The sequence below is a fragment of the Trichosurus vulpecula genome, chromosome 7 (genome assembly GCF_011100635.1).
Source record: "Trichosurus vulpecula isolate mTriVul1 chromosome 7, mTriVul1.pri, whole genome shotgun sequence".
In the NCBI taxonomy this organism is placed as follows: domain Eukaryota; kingdom Metazoa; phylum Chordata; class Mammalia; order Diprotodontia; family Phalangeridae; genus Trichosurus; species Trichosurus vulpecula.
In genome coordinates, this window is record NC_050579.1 from 234,169,513 (window position 1) to 234,183,497 (window position 13,985).

Sequence of the window (13,985 nt, forward strand, 5' to 3'; positions counted from 1 at the left end):
ATAAAATACAAGTTACCTTATCAGGGCCCAGTGTCACAGGAACAAAAATTGAATTGTGATGAGAGGAGAAAGACAGATCAGGCTCCATGGATTAGAGATGGACAAGAAATGGCTCATATGTCTCAGTCACTCTAATGCTTTTCTGCAATGTCATTGATATAACTTGGCATCTTACTGTAAATATAAATTTCCCTTCTGTAGGGCCAGAGATGTTTTGTCACTCCCTTAGCCTTTTCTGTCTGGTCTTGGTTCTCTCAGATGGGTGGTCTAGGGTTGGGTAAAATCTAATGACTTCAAAGAGTGAAGGCAGCCCTGTGGAACAATGGTTTGTATAAGAGACCACAAAAGGCCACTGTAGTTGGATCTATTCATTTCCCAGATTCACCCTTTTGAGCTACCTCTTCCTTTCTGTGCCTGACTTTCTTCTGGCTCTTTGAGCTGATTCAAGAAAGGCCTAAGGAAGGCAATATGAAGGGGAAACAAAAGCTATTGCAATGGAGTTTCTTCTCCAGCTTTCTCTCCTTCATTCTTCTGGTTACCTATTTCCTACTGGGCAATATTAAGAAGTCGTGAACAGATCCGTACTTCTGCTAGCCTTCGTCTCCTGTGATCTTCACCCCCAACCACTAAATGTATACCTCTTTCCAGCCATCCTCTTTCCTTCTTATACAACTTGTACGCTAACATGTTTCACTTATTTCAGCCCACTCTAGGAATAGGGATCCCCAGGACACCACAAAAGAGTTGACTCAAAAAGATCTATGTCTAAAACCTCAGAAATTAAGGAGAATTATTTTGCCATGATCTGTGTTGGAGGTGGGGATGAGAATTGACAGGCTACTCTCCAGTTATTTTCTCCGTAAAAATTACCTTTTGGTGAGTTATTTTGTTTTCCTCTTCTTGTATCTTTATATTTGACTCATTAAACCTTTAGTTTATTTGGGGTGATGGTGATGGAAGCTTCACCCTAGGTTACCTCTCACTCTATTATCTTTCCAGATTCCCTATTCTATGTTTTAAGTAAAGCATCATGACATAGAAGATGGTGATCAGCTATTTCTAAGGACTTTTGACAGAATTTAATATGGTGCTTAGTGACTATCATGGTGATCTGAACTCCACAGGGGCTCACTAAATATTTATTAAAGATGGAGTGATTTAATTGATAAGAAGAGAAATTTAGCTGAGCTGTGGCTGACAAAGCTCCTGAAAGGGGGGGATGCTTAAACCCTAGAATTCATGGCTGTGAGAGGCAGGAGAATGTTCTTCCTCAGAAAATGCTAAACATAAGAAATGATGTCTATGATTTAGACACCAATAATCCTGGAGGCGAGAAATTAGATTAGCTACCCTCTGGGGATCCTTTGCAATACACCAAGGCTATGATTGTATGCTCAAGTTAACAAATTCACAATTTCCTTAATTCTACAGACCTAAGCTCCTTGTTGTCCAAATTGTCTAGCTAATCAGAGTGGAAGGCAGGTGAATTGTCCTATAACTTTTGCTTACACACCCATGACTCTAGCAATTAAGACATTTGTCACCTTCCTCTCCAGGAAGCTCTTTAGCCTTCATAAAAAGAAAAAAAATATATAAATTGTATTATTTTTTCTTATTATATACCTCAAATATTAACATGTCTAGAAACCTTCCCTTATTGCCTGACTAACTTTCTCAATTCAGCCTGAATTGTCCACCATTGGGTTTTGGGTTAATCCATAAAGGCAGGAACATTGTCTACAGAAAGCCATTACTACTCTGCTATGTTTAGTAGAGGAAGGGGAAATAGAATGGGAGTCAAGGGACCAGGTTTGAAATGCAGACATTAAACAAATGATTGAATGAGCAAATGAATGAAAAAAATTACTAAGTGCTTATTTTATTCCAAGCAATGTGCTAAGTGTTAAAGACACAAATATAAATATAAAGCAGTCTTTGTCCTCTAGGAGCTAACATTTTAATGAGGAAAGACAACACATATAATGACTTTGATACTCAGTGGCTGTGTGACAGTGGAGAAGTTATTTAACCACTCTGAGTCTCAGTTTCCTCATATATAAAATGCGAATAATAGACTTCATACTATCAACCTCATTAGGCTTTTAGGAGGAAAATTCTTTGCTAATTTTAAAGCCTTTATACATGTGAGCTATTACTATTTAGGAGAGGAAAGGGGGCTCTTTAGGCCTCTCTTTTTCCTTTTACCACATTAGTGTATTATGAGTTTCAGATAAACTAGGTGTCACTCTAAGAGATTGACCCTGAGAGAGTGAGATATGTGAGAAGCAAATTTCAATAGGGTAAGATTATGGGGGAGGGAATGGAAGGGGGGAGAATTACTCTAAGAAGAACTAAAATTAGGGTCAGAACTAATCAAATTCTAATGTGAGGAAATTTTCAAGTGCCTCAGTCTATTCTTATAACCATTTCCTATCTCTGTGTACCTATGCCCCTGATCATCTCCCATTCAAGCCTAAAATCCCTCTTTCTTATTCTAAATAGTGACATCTTGCATTTATAGGGGCTTTAAAATTGACAATGCACTTTCCTCCTAAGAATCTAATAAAGGTAATAGGTCTATTATTCCCATTTTACATATGAGGAAACTGAGATTGAGTGATCAAATAACTTTCCCAGTCACATGGCCAGTTAGGATCATTGTATGCATTATCTTTCTTTGTTAAAAGTCCATGTATCACATTCTTTCAGGGTTAATCTCTGACAGTGACATCTAGTTTATCTGAAACTCATAGTATACAGATGTGGCAATAGGAAAAGATAGGGGAAAGAAAGAAAGAAAGAAAGAAAGAAAGAAAGAAAGAAAGAAAGAAAGAAAGAAAGAAAGGAAGGAAGGAAGGAAGGAAGGAAGGAAGAAAGAAAAAGACTGAGATCAAGTCCTACCTCTGATATATATTAGCTATGTGATCATAAGCAAGTCATTTAGCTTCTTACTTCCCCAGGGAGTTAAGATTATAAATTTTGGAGGATTTTCTCATCTGTATCAACAGAGACAGTTTACATGCTTGGAATTCATTACATTGAAAAAATAGCACGTCTGTTAGATGGATATGATAATAGAATGATTTATAGATGATAGAGATAAGTGATAGATAATAAGACAACTAAATTGCTAACAATAATGGCTGTTATTCATATTCAAATATGCTATGCATCAGATTGTAACTTTAGAACCATCACAACTAAATCTAAAACCTCTTGACACAACAAAATGATAGCCTTATGACAAGAATTAGCTATTTGGCCAACACCAACATCATAACATAGATTGTATTGTGTCTTTTGGGCATTCTAAGCTTCTTAATACACAGTAGTTTTTCAGTAGTTCTAGTCCTGTCTGACTCCTCATGACCCCAATTTGGAGTTTTCTTGGCAAAGATATTATAGTGATTTGTCATTTTCTTCTCTGGCTCATTTTACAGATAAGGAAACTGAGGCAAACAAGGTCAAGCAACTTTCCCAGGCTCACACAGCTAAAAAGTATCTTAGATAGATTTGAATTCAAGAAGATGAATCTTCCTGAATCTAATAACTATCTATAACTAATATAGAGTAACTATCATGCAAATGTATTGCTCAAGAAACCCATGCAAGGGGGCAGCTAGGTGGCACAGTGAGTAGAGCAAACAGTCCTGGAGTCAGGAGGACCTGAGTTCAAATCCGGCCTCAGACACTTGACACACTTACTAGCTGTGTGACCTTGGGCAAGTCACTTGACCCCAATTGCCCTGCCTTCCCCCCTGCAAAAACAAACAAAAAAACAAACAAAAACCCATGAAAGGGGTTCCAGAAAAGGAAGGAGTCATCTTCTAGAGTTTGGTTTACTGGAAATTGCTTATTTGAATGCTTCCAGGTTTTCTAATGTCATTACAGGATGAGAAGATTGCAGATATATGCCCTTTCTCCTTCAATGCAGGTCACAACCCTTTTATATCACAATAGGCATTCTGAGAGCTTCTGGCAGTCCTTACTGCATGAGCCTATAGCTTCCCCAGCTGCTGAGCTTCTTTGGCTTTGGTTCTCCTATACCAAACACACAATGTGTAGTCTGACTATACTAGAAGCCTTTCCAGGTTGTTAGGACAAAGCCCAAGATCACTTCCATGCCAAAATAAGGCTTTGGAGGAAGATTGACATATAACAAACATTCTCTAAGCTTCCTCTCCTATAGAGCCTCCACTTAAAATGAAAGAACAAATGCTGAGTCAAAGAACCAAACAATATCCATGGGCCACATAACAGCCATGGATAAAGAGTTCTCTCCTTTCACACCATTGCTTCTCTTCTTCCCTTGATATGTTGCCACACATAAAGAAGATAAATCAAGAGAAGGATTGAGTTGAATTTTGTCTTTTGAATGTTCCCTGCCCCCAGTTCTAGCTACACAGTCAATCCAAAAAGCATGTTATTCACCACATGGTTATCAGACGGTACCAATCACAGAATGTCTATACATGCTCCAAAATCCACATAGGACTTCCACTGAACATGTTCCTAAGCACATGGTTCATGGGTCAGTTCCTTGTTATATTCACCATGGACTTTCAGCTTCTTGTGGCTTGGGGCAAAAGGGGGCCAGGATCTCATAACAAATGCAGTACCTGGCTGCCAATGCCCTGCAAGAGGCAGTAAGGATCTGATATACAGGTGATCCAGAGGTGATTATACATAACATTAAGTCAGGGCATAGAAACAGAGGAATGAATCAAAAGGGGAATTTGAGCAATATGTGTTACAGTTTACTAGATGATGAGCTCCATAAGGGAAGAACAAAGAATGTCTATGTGTGATAGAGGGCCAGCAAGACTGAAGTACAACTCACGTGTACTGGTTATGTGGTCCTGGGCAAGTCACTTACCCTCTCTCAGCTTCAGTTAACTCATATATACAGGGCTGTGGTTGAGTCCCTTCCAGCCCTAAATTTCTGATTGTATGATCTAAGCTCTTAGCTAAAGTTTATATCCCTCACCCACACACATAAAAATGAATAAATGAATGAACTAGAGAGTGAGGAAAGAAATTCAAGCTGAGAACTACAAATCTGATATAAACCTGCCAAGCTCAATTTCTGGATATGGGATGCCTTGCAGTGAGCATTAGAACATAACACTACTGCAATGCACTAATGTACTGTCAGGATTTCAGTAATCTTTGTCATAGCCCGGTGCTTTTGGTCTCTCCATTTAATTAGCAATCAACTCCTACATGCCCTATAATCTTTTTTTAAAAGAGAAACAGCCTGCATCTTTGGCTTACTTTGATTTGGTGACAAGCTAAGATTATAAGGAAATTATATAATCAGATCTCACATCACCTAATAAATAATAATGTCAAGAGTTTATTTGTTTTTTAAAATAGCAAATCATTAGGTGAGGTACACCTCCCGCTTGGAAGGTTAATACTACAGTGGCACCCTGCTTTTATAAATGAGGAATTAGGTAAAAGGCTGACCAGAAATAGCAATGTGGTCCAGGAGACTTCATTTCTATAATGGAAAGAACATGAGGCTAGCAACAGTTGGTCTGAGAAAGAGCGCTTGGGTTCGAGTCCTGGTGCTATGTGACAATTTCTATGTCACCATAGCCAAGTCATGTACCAACACTGACACTGACAAATACAACAATAACTACTCCTGCTGCTACTACTACTGCCGTTGCTGCTGTTCCTCTTCCTCTTCTTCCTGCTCCTCCTCTAACTGCTACTGTTACTACTACAACTACTGCTACCTCTACTGTCGCTGTTGCTTCCTCTACTATTGCTACAACTGGAATTTATGTAATCTTTACCATTTATAAAACATTTTGTTTAAGAAAATGTCATTTGAAATAACAAAGTTATTATTATCTTTGTTTTTCCAGTGAGGAAACTGAAACAGAGAAAGATTAGATTTGCCCATTGTCACACAGCTGCAAGTGGCCAAGCCAGGATTCATGCCCATGTTTTCTGTCTTGAAATTCAGTTTTTTTAACCCTGCTTTTCTGAATATTAATTTTCTCATCCGTAAAACTGAGGTGTTTTATATATAAGGGTATACCATTAATATATATATATATATATATATATATATATATATACATGTGTATATCCTACTTCATAATGTTTTTTGTACCATCACTAAAAAGAAGTCACCTAGCCTCCAGTAAGGATTCCATTGAAGAGTTTTTTCACTATCTCTTAAAGTAGGTCATTCCCTTTCTACATAGCTCTAATCATTAGGAAATTTTCATTATATAAGGTGTGTCTAGGTTATGTGTATGTCTATACATATGAATTTCTCTAAATATGAGTTGGGGAAGCTTATCTTTGGAATGTTACCCTCCTCTCTCCAAAGAAGACTGATTCTTGCCTGAAACTGAGTAGGAGAAGGGGGTCATGAGGCTGCCTGTTCTGCTTTTTAGAGGAATTGGGTACTAGACTAAAATCATATGTACTGTGCTTCCATAAATATTGCTTGCCTAAGGCAAAGGATATTTTTTTTGGTTCAAGCTGCTTCTCTGCTCTCTATACCTTCAAGAGGAAGAGGTAGGGACAGCTTAGTGGCGTAGTGAGTAGAGCACCAGCCCTGGAGTCAGGAGGACCTGAATTCAAATCCGGCCTCGGACACTTGACACATTTACTAGCTGTGTGACCTTGGGCAAGTCAGTTAATCCTAATTGCCCTGCCTTCCCTCCTCAAAAAAAAGAGGAAGAAGTAAGCGAGACATATCTAAAGGCTTGGCCCTTCTCCACTAACTGTGAGTTACACTTAGAGAAGTGGCTAGCACACAGTAGGTGCTTAATAAATACATATCAGCTGACACAAAAGACCACAAATAGAGAATACTAAGAAAGGGAAAATTACTTGATCCTGAATTTCTATCACCAATCCCTTCATTAATGAAAACAAATGTATATATCTTCCATTTGTTCAATGCTTCTTTTTCAACATATTGTCGGTGTTTATTTGTAGACATTGCCCATGGAAGGCAATTTGATTCTCCTGTTGGATCTTATCCATTTCATATGATGCACTTGAAAGCAAACTGCTTTCCATTACATCTGGCACATTTAGTGGCATAAACCTCTATTATTGCTCTTTGAAATGATGTGATCATTCGACAAGTATTTCAGCTTTTTAAAACTTGTTTATGATATGCTCTGAGATCATCTATCAATCTTATTTTCTTTTTTTAGACAAGTAAGTATTAGTCTTTCTGTTCTTTCCTTGGGGTGATGGGTACTATATTTCATTAATATTTCATGGGTTTTTGTTAGGATATTTTTAAAACCTGTTTTCATATATTTTACTTTTCTAAAAGTAACCATTAAAACTGTTAGCAAGAATTTTAATTGTTCTAAACCCATTCTTCCCATTGAGCTTGGATATCAGGGTGTCAGTAAGTCTGTTGAAATATACTGCCAGATTTCAGGATGCTAATAAGTTACTTGGCATTCATAGTCAGCTTTCTCCTTGATAGCTTTATATTTGATGTGTCTTGTTGGGAGGATATCAATGATTTTGGTACCTCCTTTATCCATTGGTTCAACATTGTCTTGGGATTCAAATTTAAAGTCTTAATTTTTTATTCTTCCTTACAGTATGTTGGTACATTTATACTAGAACAAATGATATTTTGATATTATTTTATGAAGATTATACAAATTGAGGGATCTGTGTAATGTGTCTTTCAGTAAAGAATCGTATTTGGTCATTGTATTTACTAGATTTCTTAAGTCTTTAAAAGTCATTTGTTTTTACTATTATTGGTATTATGTAAATTGTTCTCCTCTTCTTCTCACTTCAGTCCTCATTAGTTCATAGAAACCTTCCCAGTTTTTGCTGAAATAATTTCTTTGGACCGTTCTTTCGGTGCAAGGGTATACCATTAAATTAATATTTTATTTTCAATTATTTTTTTTCAGTCAACAAAAGTCCATCTTCTTTACCCCTCCCCCACCATCATTGAGAAAGAAATAAAAACAAAGTAATCTGTCACAAACAAGCATATAGGGTCAAGTGAAAGAAAATCCATCACAGGTCATATGCAAAACAAAATGGTTCAATCAATCCTCTGAGTTCTCCATCTCTTTCCAGAGGTGGGAGGTATGTTTCATCATAAGTACTATGGACTTGTGGTTGATCATTATATTCATCTATGTTCATAATTTTTTCAAAGTTGCTTGTCTTTACAATATTGCTGTTATTGTATAAATTGGTCTCCTATCTCTGCTCATTTCAGTCTGCTCATTTCATGCTCATGCTCATTTCAGCAGCATGAACTGCTGCATCAGTTCATAAAAGTCTTCCCTGGATTATCTGAAAGCCAGCCCTTCATTATTTCTTATCGCATAATAATATTCCTTCATATTCTTATACAATAACTTATTTAGTCATTCTTCCATTCAGTTTCCAATTCATTGGCACATTGAAATTAGCTGCTACCAGTATGTTTGTACAAATAAGAATGTACATACATTCCTCCATCTTCCATCTCTTAGGGGCATACACCTAGTAGTAGCATAACATTCAGAAGTATGGAAAGTTTAGTAGTTTTTCATAATTCTAAACTGCTTTCAAGAATGGTTAAACTAATCCACAGCTCTAGTAACAGTGCATTTTTAATATGCCTGTTTTCACACAGTTCCTCCAGCATTTGTCATTTTTTCTCTTTTGGTCAACTTTGGAAACTAGATGGAATGAAATTAGAACATCAGAGTTGTTTTAATTTACATTTCTTTAATTGTTACTCATTCATAGCATTTTTTCATGACATTATTTATAGCACACATTTCACCAAAACATACCTATTTCTATCCTTTGATCATTTATCAATTGGGAAATAGCTCTTATTCTTTTAAATTTGAATAAGTTCCCTAGATATTTTAAAAATGAGTCTTCATTTGCTGCAAAAGTTCCATATGGATGAGGGGGTGACATTTGCTTGGGTCTCTTCTTATTATGGTTGCATTGCTTTTATTTGTGCAGAATCTTTTTGATTTTATGTAATCCAAATTTCCCATTTTAGCTACTGTGATCTTCTCTATCATTTAACCTCCTATCCATAGATATAGCAGATGATTTCTGTCTTGTTCCTGTAATTTCTTTACGATGTCACCTAAGTCTAAGTCATGTATGCATTAGGAACTTATCTTGGTATATGGTGTGATATGTTGGTCAACAGTTAATTTCTGTCTTATTGCTTTCCAGTTTTACCAATGTGTTTTTTTTGTTGTTGTTGAAAAATGAATTCTAGCACCTAAGTATGAGTTAATTTATTGGTTTTCTATGTAATTGTAGTAATAATTTTTGCTGTTATTGTTTATAGTTGAATGTTCTTTCTATCTTTTGTTAATGAAAATATTTAAGGATATGCATTTTCATTTAAGGACTACTTTGGCCACATCTCCCAAATTTTAATATATTGTTTTTGTTGTCATAATCTTCAATGAAATTATCTATTGCTATTATTTTTTTCTTTTATCCATCATGAATCATTGGTAAATTTCTATGGGTAAATTTCCCACCCTTTTCCATATTGCTGCTATCACCCTCTAAGTATTAGGTAAAGGCACTAGTCACGGAGACAGAAAAAGAAATTCCATTTAAAACAACAATGGAATGTAAAAATATGTGAGTCAGCTTGCAAAAAGACAAATGCAAGAGCTAAACAAATACAACTAAAAACATTTTATAAGAATGATTAAAACCTAAATATCTCAAGGGCAATTAGATAGCTTAGTGGATAGAGCACCAGGCCTGAAGTCAGGAAGTCTCATCTTTCTGAGTTCAAATTTGGCCTCATACACATGAGCTATGTGACCCTGCACTAGTCACTTAATCCTGTTTACCTCAGTTTCTCATCTGTAAAATAATCGGGATAAGAAAATGGCAAGGCACTCCAGTATCTCTGGCAAGAAAACCCTAGATGGGGTCATGAAGAATCAGATGTTACTGGAAAGATTGAACAACAAGTAATAATAACTAGAGAAATATTAATTACTCTTAGGGTAGACTGGATCAATATAATAAAAAAATAATACTACCAAAATTAATTTCCTTATTTAGTGCTATATCAAACTAATAAATGTTTAAAGAACTAGGAGACAAAAGTATATGTATATATGTGTGTGTATATGCATACATATATACATGCATATATGTATATATAAATGTGTGTTAATTATATATACAGATGAATTATGTAAACCAATGTGGTACTGGTTAAAAAATTCAAAGGTTCATCGATAGAATGAAACAAATTAATTATATACCTCAAAGAAGTAAATGAATGTTATTAGCATAGTTTTGTTTGTTTGTTAGTTGGCAAGCTAAAGTCCCTGGCTAGTGGGATAAGAATCCATTCTTCAACAAACAGAATCAACCTAGCCAAGAATAATACAACAAAAAGGTCTAATTTCTTAGATATATAAGTAATTGATTCAAGTTTTAAGAATAATATCTATTCCCCAACTGATAAATGATCAAAGGATATGAACAGGAGGTCCTGAAAAGAAGAAGTCAAAATTATCAGTAAGTTTATGAAAAAAACTAAATTAAGAATTAGAGAAATGAAAATTGAAGCAACTTGGAGGTTCTACCTCAGACCCAACAAATTGGTAAAATTGACCAAAAGGTATGATGACAATTTTTGGAAGGGTTGTATAAAAACCGGCACATTAATGCACTGTTGCTAGAGCTGTGAATTTGTTCAGCAATTCCAGAAATCAGTTTGGGACCAGTTCCCAAAATTACTAATCTCTGCATACTCTTTGGCCCAGTGATACCATTACCAGTCCCGTGTGTGTGTGTGTGTGTGTGTGTGTGTGTGAGAGAGAGAGAGAGAGAGAGAGAGAGAGAGAGAGAGAGAGAAAGGGAGAGAGAGAGATAAGGGGTCAGGGAGGGAGGGAGGGAGATAGAGAGGGAAAGTTTTGTGCATAGAAAAAAAAACATTTATCATGTCTCTTTTTGTGCTCACAAAGAACTAAGAATTAAGGAAGTATAGATCAATTGGGGAACAGGTGGTGAAATAATTGTATATGACTATAATAGAATTTCATAGATGAGAAAAAATTATGAAAGGTATAGTTTCCAAGAAACCTGGGCAGATTCATCTGATCAATACAATAACTAACCATGATTGCAAAGGACTGAGAAAGAAGCATGCTTACCTACTCACAGAAAGAAAGGGGATAGGCTTAGTTTTAAAACGAATCATATTTCTTTGACATAGACTACATAGGAATTTGATTTTCTTAGCTATGTCTATTCCTGAAAAATGATTTTGTTTTTCTCTTTTTGTCAGTGAGGGTATGGAAGGGAAAGGAAATTCATTTTTGCACAGAAACAAAAGAAAATCAGATAATGATTATATCTAATCACAGTCTGGTAAAGATCCTTCATATCCCAAAGGTCCAAGAGAAGTTGAGTCAATGCAGAGGGCTTCTAGTTAAGATGAAAATGGTAAAGTACTAAAAAGGCCTGGTTATTCTACCTAAACCTGCAGGAAAAAAAAACTGTGATAAGGAAAACTTACAAAATCAGAAGTAAGTACCTCTGTCAAAAACTGAACTGAAAAAAAAAAACAATAAAAATTTCAAAAAGAGCTAATTTAAGAATTATTTGATACCCTGAAAACCAGGGGCATTCATTAAACCAGAATGTCAGTTTCCAACATATCATAAAACAAAACTGGTCAGATATATAAATGCCAAAGAGAAATATAAAACAATAATAAAAACAACAGCAATAATACCACTACCACTATTACTCTGCTACTACCATTGCCATTAATAATAAGAGCTAATATTTATATTACGTCTATGTTCCAGGCACTGTGTTAAGTGTTTCACAATTGGATGGTTCCATGGGGCACCTCCTAATGAAAAATCAGAGTTGAATAGAAACTTTGCAATACAATTATAATAGTCAAGAAAAACCTAGAAAGGTAAATAAATGCATTTAAGCAATTGCAAGAAGCAAGAGTCTCTTCAGAATCCTGATAATTTCAAGGGTCAGAGAGTGGAATAAGAAAAACAGTACATGAAAAGGGTTTCTGTTTATTATGTTTTGTTTTTTAGCTTTTAAGAAAGGAAAATAAAAAAGGGGAGGATAATACTTCAAGAAAGAAATGAGGGGGGAAAGGAGAAATTTACCATTTTGCATAAATGGGCTACAAGAGAATAAAAAAGCATAAGAGTTTATGATGGAGGGAAATACACAATAAACATAACAGTGGACATGAGTGGGTCCAAAATTGGAGAGAAGCAGAAGAATATATTAGAAAGCTAATCTCTTAAGTCATTTAATTCATTCACAAGAAAGAAGGAAGAAAGAATGGGAAGGAAGAAAGGAAGGAAGGAAGGAAGGAAGGAAGGAAGGAAGGAAGGAAGGAAGGAAGGAAGGAAGGCAAAGAAAGTAAGAAAGAGGTGCTTGAAACATAAAGATTGACATAGAGTTAAAATAAAGGCCTAGAACTGAATTTATTAGGTCTCCATTCATAGACTGACCACCTTAGTTCAGGCTTTCAATACCTCTCATCTAGATTATTGAAATAGCTTCCTCATTGTTCTCCCTCAGTCAAGTATCTCATCACACTAGTTCATTTTGCATATGCTTGCCAGGTAAAGATCAACTCCAATGGTTCTCTGTTGTCTCCAGAATCAAATCTAAATTCCTCTGTTCAGTTTTTAAAGCTCTACATAGCCTGACTCATACCTACCTTTCTAGTCTCCTGGACTTACTCCTCAACCCACGCTCTGATCCTTCCAAACTAGCCTTTTCTTCGTTCCTCAAACACGACACTCCATTTTCTATCTGAGCTTTCAAACTGGGTATTTCATATAGATGGAATGGTATACCTCTCCTTAAGTCCTCCTCCTCATAAAGTTCCTTTTTCTTTAAAATACAATACAATCATCATCCTCTGCACAAACCCTTTCTTGATCATCTCAATTATTATCTCCTTACCTCCCAAATTATATACACATACATATGTGTATATATATATATATATGTATATATACACATTTGTATATGTAACTTCCTTGCAGATATGGATTAATTTCATTCTTTATACTTGCCCATTTATTACATATGGCAATAAAAATAATAAATAAAAATGGATGAATATTTACATGTTGATTCATGGTCTCCATGTAGAACTGACCTTAAGTTGTTAATATTTTCAAGATATGAGAACTTAGACAAAGCCATCTTGGATCTATCATCCATGGACTTATCTAAACCCTTCTTAGCTTGTTTTTATCAGCCTATATTCACTCTGAGGATGTTTCATGTGGTTTTATTTTCCTCTGCTTTGTTCAGTAACACTGTGGTAATACACAGATACCAAACAGAAGCTTTCCTATCATTGGGGCTCATGATCAAAACTCAGAGGCTCAGGGGCCCTATTTGAAAGAAAATCTTTCCATGTTAATGCATTCCCTTTCTTTGTTCTATGGCCCAACTTCACAGAACAATATGCTGTCTGTCACATCAAAATGTTCTCCTTTAATGCAGTGCAAGAGAATGTTGTAATACCATGTACACATATATTGCAAGTTTGATAGAACAGTCTGATATAGTGAAATACATGCTGAACCTGGATTTGGGAGAGATCTAAGTTCAAATTTTATCTCCATCAGCTAACCATGTTAGTTTCCTTCACCCAAACTTGGGGATATTCATGACTATTTTCCCTATTTTATAATGTGAAAGAATCAAATGAGATAATTATTTTTTAAAAAAATATTCTCTAACATTCTTTTGTTTCAGAATCTTGAGTGCTAAATTCTCTCATCCTCCCCCACCCACTGAGAAAGCAAGGAAAAAATATTACTTATACATGTAAAATTATATAAGACATATTTCAATATTAGCCAATTGAGGAATGGCTCTTATTTTCATAAATTTGACTCAGTCCCCTATGTGTTTGAGAAACGAGGCCTTTATTAAAGAAATTTATATATATATGTAATATATAATATGTA